The sequence below is a fragment of the Ranitomeya imitator genome, chromosome 6 (assembly GCF_032444005.1).
Source record: "Ranitomeya imitator isolate aRanImi1 chromosome 6, aRanImi1.pri, whole genome shotgun sequence".
NCBI lineage: Eukaryota > Metazoa > Chordata > Amphibia > Anura > Dendrobatidae > Ranitomeya > Ranitomeya imitator.
The window spans coordinates 542,885,979-542,891,978 of NC_091287.1; the positions used below are offsets into that span (position 1 = coordinate 542,885,979).

At 38.0% G+C, this 6,000-nt stretch overlaps 1 protein-coding gene across 2 annotated transcripts in view; it reads left to right on the forward strand.

Annotated features, from left to right (window-relative positions):
• KHDRBS3 (KH RNA binding domain containing, signal transduction associated 3) overlaps positions 1-5,338 on the forward strand; it is a 167,053-nt gene extending 161,715 nt beyond the window's left edge. For both annotated transcript variants that reach the window (XR_011314138.1, XR_011314137.1), the window contains one exon: positions 5,106-5,338. The gene's annotated coding sequence lies outside the window, so the exon portion shown is untranslated. The remainder of the gene's footprint in view (positions 1-5,105) is intronic.
• Positions 5,339-6,000: the final 662 nt, after the last annotated feature.

Sequence of the window (6,000 nt, forward strand, 5' to 3'; positions counted from 1 at the left end):
CCTGCTGTGATGTCGTTGGTCGCTGCAGAAAGTCCAGAACTTTATTTTGTCGCTGGACTCCCTGCAGACATCGCTGAATTGGCGTGTGTGACGCCGATTCAGCGATGTCTTCACTGGTAACCAGGGTAAACATCGGGTTACTAAGCGCAGGGCCGTGCTTAGAAACCCGATATTTACCCTGGTTACCAGCGTAAAAGTTAAAAAAAACAAACACTACATACTTACCTACCGCTGTCTGTCCTCCAGCGCTCTGCTTCTCTGTACTGGCTGTGAGCGTCGGCCAGCCGGAAAGCACAGTGGTGACGTCACCGCTCTGCTTTCCGGCCGCTGTGCTCACAGTCAGTGCAGGAAAGCACAGCGCCAGGGACAGACAGCGGAAGGTAAGTATGTAGTTTTTTTACTTTTACGATGGTAACCAGGGTAAACATCGGGTTACTAAGCGCGGCCCTGCGCTTAGTAACCCGATGTTTATCCTGGTTACCGGCATCATTGGTCGCTGGAGAGCTGTCTGTGTGACAGCTCTCCAGCGACCAAACAGCGACGCTGCAGCGATTGACATCGTTGTCGGTATCGCTGCAGCGTCGCTGAGTGTGACGGTACCTTTAGATCAGCAAAGCATCCTACAGAGAAATGCAAGATAAAAGTTGTTAGCTACCTGAGTTGTTCATTGAATTTCTGTCCCCCCACACACACACACACACCTTGGGTATTGATTCACTAACAATAAACAGAAAAACAGCAGGATAAAAACAATAAATATCAAAATTAATTGAAAATTTCAATAAATAAAACAGTACCTGCACACGACTATTGTGTACGTTGAAAGCTGTTTGTTTACTTTCTTATCATAGCAAATGGGAATTATGCATGTTCAAAGAAACCAAAGATATTCTCACATTTATTGGGATAGCAAATAAAAACTAAATTTGCCTTAGTAAACCGGCACTTTTCATACACTACTATCATGGAATTCATGAAAATGGGCTATATACCTATAGCGCAAAAACGTGATGTGATAGAGAAATTATAAGATCAGATTTGAATTCCGCGCCCTCAAATTAGTCTAAAACTGTTCTTAAAGTCCATGCCAGAATTTTTTTTTTTTTGTAGACCAGTGTAATGAGAAGGATTACAGGGGGTAATAAAATATTAATGAGCAAATCAATCTCACAGCCAGATACCAATATGCACTCAAACTACTAAATAAAAGCTTAGAGTAAAAATTAAAAATCTATTACCAGCAGCATAATAATGGTTTCTAGGTAAAAATTGGATATATTGTTTTGTATTAATAAAAGATAATCAGTATGATTGGTAATAAGTACAATACAGGAATAGCAAATGGTTATGCTTTCCAGTTTGACAGTCACAATTTATTCAAGTTTATTCGGGTTGACCCATAGAGACAGTTGGCTTGTTAAAAAAAAAAGGAGTGACCGGAGATCAGATGTTATCACTAAGGGAATTAATTGTATGAGTAATGACTCGAGATGAGAATTTATTTGAGTGAAATTAAATTTTTCTTGAAATCTACAGAAAAATTATGGTCTTCAGAATATAGACTTTTTGCAATTTGCTTTGCTTGAATTAGGCAAAATGGCTGCTAGCTCTGGCCGTTTTGCTGAACTGTTGAGGGCTGGCAAACCCTTACAAAATTAAAACTCATCTCACAGCTCACCTGTTCTAGAGTACGCCATCCGATCTTCTGCCACTTTTTTTTTCTGTTTTGGCGCATCCACTTTGGCCTGCTTGATTCCACAGCTCCTGGCCCTCAACAAGCATCCTGACATCCTGACCTCTTGCCATGACATTACAAAGTGGTGGAACAGCCAAATTATCATTTATTTTTATTTTGACAATTATTGTGGTCTGGGGTGTCAGTGACAATCAAATTTCCATTTTTAATTTGCATGATTTGCCGAACTCAAATATTGTCAGATTTAATCATCACTAGTACTAGTAATGAGTAAAGTTGAGCGAATTTGTTCGGATTTGGCTCCGAATATGATCGGCAGCGAATAGTTTTTTGGGAATATTCGTCAAACACAGCCTAACGTCCTTAGAGTCAATGGGAGAAGAAATTACTGACTATGTTCGGAACAAAACATCAAACATACAGTCGGCATGAATAGGCAAATACCAATATGGCACGAATATGTCACATTCAGATTCGGTGTCTGATTCCGAACAAATTAGCTCAACTCTAGTAATGAGGTATTAGTTTGAGCCCATTCTAAAGAACTGGCAAATATGTATTTATTCAGTCCTTCAGATAGAAGTTGCTCCCCTTCCCCGCCCAATAAAAAGAAAAAAAATGAAAAATTTTATAGGAACACCAGTGCTGGTGGCATTTAGTGCACGTCTGGCAGAATAGCTGGCACACGTTCAACGCATACAATCTCCAAGTGATGAGAAACTTTGTAATCAAGTCTTGTTTTGTTAGAGCATTGAGTAGTTTTTAGGGCAGCGTTAGATAATCCATCCATACTGTTCTCATTCGTAGAATCCCATTTCATTTTACTTTTAGTCTTTACTGGGTGACAAAATGCTGTTATCATAAACTCTCTTGGGGTCAAACCTTTGGCAAGACCATTAGTTGATATCATTAAAGTAAAGGTCAGTTAAATTCAAGTGGATTGGAACTTCTGACAAATTTAGCATTGTCCTATCAATTACAATAACATGAAATCAATAGGATACAAGAACATATAATGTTTTATAATTTTTTTTAAAGGTTGTGCATGGTAATGGTAAATGCTATATACATATTTTGTTTAATTTAGTTCTGTATCTTAGTTTAGTAAAATGTTATGGTGAAAGTTGGGTCGGTCCTGGACTTGTGTGAATGGAGCAGTAGGGTGCATGCATGACAGCTACTCCATTCATACCGGGGAGATAAAACATCAATTCTTCAAATAGAGAGAAGCCGTAAATATTGGTGGGTTAGCCTAATCTATTTCAGTTTTCTCTGTTGGAATCCAAACACTTGGTGTTTCTTGTCAACCAATTCAGATTGCGAAGAGATGGACTCTAGTGATCTTCAATAAGATGACTGAGATAGGCTAGAAAACTCATGGTGCTGTGTTCACTCCTTTGTCACATAGGTCCAGAAGATAAGTAAATTCTTTAAAATTCGAACTCGATAACTTAATTGACTCTTTCAAAAAATATTTGATTTGTAGCAAATTGGCTGTGAATCACAAGCATTGCATAGCATCAAATTGCCTTGAAAACGTGTGCAAAACTTCAAGGCCTCCATGGACTGTGTCCAACAATTTCCATGCTTTTTAACGGAAACACTGCCTTTGTAATGTCAAAGTGACCTTAACATATATGGTTGAATAGTCGTTAGCTGTTAACACTGCAATACTGTCACACGCTATTTGTAGTGTTTATTCAGTGTTGCAACTTTGTCTCCCTGTCTTTATGGCTGATCTATGAGCAGGAATATCCTCTCACTATCCAAGATTCACCACAAAATGGCTTCTGCATACCCTGCCTTTGCTTTTATACTGGCACTAATAAGCCCTCCTGATTGGCTGAGCTATAACGTGGTTACTGCAAGGCATTATGGGGAAGCTTACACAGTTATGACTAAGGTCATGCGAGCCTTCTCTGGATGATGAAATGGCCTACTTTTTTTAAAATGGCTGAGCATTTTTTTTCACGATTTACAGAACTTTAATGGCAAATTATTCAAATTTACTGGGTTTTGCGTATTTTCAAAATATTTTCACAAATGCAATTCACATTTGATCAGTTCACTCATCTGTAATGTCCAGTGTTGAAAACTTCCAGGAAAATTGAAATCAATGTGTGGGTTCTTGACTCGTATTACTACACTTCTATATCCTATAGTTTTCAATCTCTGTTTCCACAGCTTAAACCTTGTTCTTGTATGTCCAAGTTTGGCCATAAGTATTTGATTGGTGGGGGGGCTGAATTCTAGCACAACAAGAGGGTCTTAATTTCCCTTTTGTAAGTCATATGATCATATGAGTGGGTGTTTCCGATACTGCAGCTCAATCCCATTCAGCCAAGCAGCTGGAGAGGGTCTAGAAAGTCAAATCAATGCCAAACATTGATGAATAATCCATGTTTAGGCTCCATAGAGACCATCAAAGAGATGTTTGAGTTGAGAAAAAAGGCATCTAGGTATATAACCTTGTGAGTTATTACAGCTCTGTTCTATTAAAGAACATTTCATTAGTGGGCTCTGCAAAGAAACATCAGGCTTTGTGTCTGGAAAAATATCAAATCTCTCATTCTTTAACCTATTAATCTCTCAGGAGGTCTTATTGTATTACACAAAAAAATGTAAATAAAAAAACATCTTGCAATGCCTGCTTTCACCTGAAGGGGCACTGTAGGGAAATTGAACAACTGCTTTCTGGTTCCTCTCAGAGATTGTTTCACCCCAAAAAAGCTGTACTTATGAGATATATTAAAGTGTAACCTTTAATAGTTAATTAAAAATACCACTTATATGTGAACAAAAATCGAACCACCATTGGCAAAAATACTAAAGGATTGACAGCAAATGAACATCGGGGGGTGTAGTGCCTCACCCTACAAGGTGACTGTCCTACCCCTGCCTTGCTGTGGTTGTCACCCTATATTTACTCAAATGGCGCCCTTGCTTAGCGACAACAGAGCCTTCTGTCCCTGTTAAGCCCTTAGTAACGTGATTGGGATGACCCAGTTGTCTTCCCTTTAGTATTTTTGGTGATGGTGGTTCGATTTTTGTTCACATATGATTATCCTATTATAGGGATCCCTTTAACAAGATGAAGAGGTCCGCTTTCATTTTCATCTGCATGGGAACAAAAACTGGAATATACAAAAAAAAATTAAAAAACTATCTGAGAGGGCCTTCCAAAGTTGCAATGAAAACTGTTTTGGAGGGGGGTTCTCCAAGAAGATGCGTAAATTATGGTGGAACTGAAAATTTGTCTTGCAGGTGTTCATCTTATAGTGGTGGTCTATGGAGAGCCTTAACTGAAATTCTTTTCACCTATTTGCATGACCCTTAATTTTAGGCATTTTTAATCCTTTGTTACGTTGTCGTTTATCCTAATATTTTACCCTGATGTTTTATCTTTCAGGTCTCCTCATTCTACATACTGCTCAGATGGCTGCAGAACTGCTCAGTATTCACCAATGTGCCTACAAAGACGACATTGCTTGGGAACGATGCATCATTATTATTTATTATTAATGGGTTTTTTTTCCTGTAGAAAAGATTTTCAGAGCATTAAATTATCAATGATAAACGTCTACAAGCGGTTTGTGTTCTAAAAACCAATAAATTCCTTTTATTCTGTATGTTTCCATTTGGAAACAAAATTTTTGTGTCTTGGTCGATTTCTATATATTATTCATTTGTACATCCATGGATTTTCCGGTGTCGAATGTATATCCTGCTACATGAAGCAAATCTATCCAGTTTTTACACACTATCTCAATCACAGAATGAAAGTAATGTATGTCGCATACACTGTAGGTGCTGGTGTAGAATATTTTTTCGAAAATGATCGCCATGCAAACAGCTCATATCAATAAAAGATTTGCAGAAATAGGTTAAAACACTTTTTTAAGGTGGATGGCGTTCTCATGATAGTGAATATAACAAATACAGATGGTGTAATTAAGTTATAAGAAATATAAAATGCGTTTCAGCTGCATCCAGCCTTCCTCAGGTGTTTCAGAAACACCTGAGGAAGGCTGGAGGGAGCTAAAGTGCATTGCGGTTTGTTATTATTAATAAATAATTTTTTGACACCATTTTTTGTTCAGTACATTCACTACCACGGGAGCGACATCCACCTGGTAATTACTCCTTGCCGTAACTCCCATGAAGGATTTTCCAACAGCACACCAAGTTGGATCTAACTTATGCATTTCTTTGAGTTGTGCCCTTATATGCGCAACTTCTCTATTTTCTTTTGGTTTTAAAAATTTTAATTATACTACGCTCAGAAATAGCTTTCATCTCTTAAA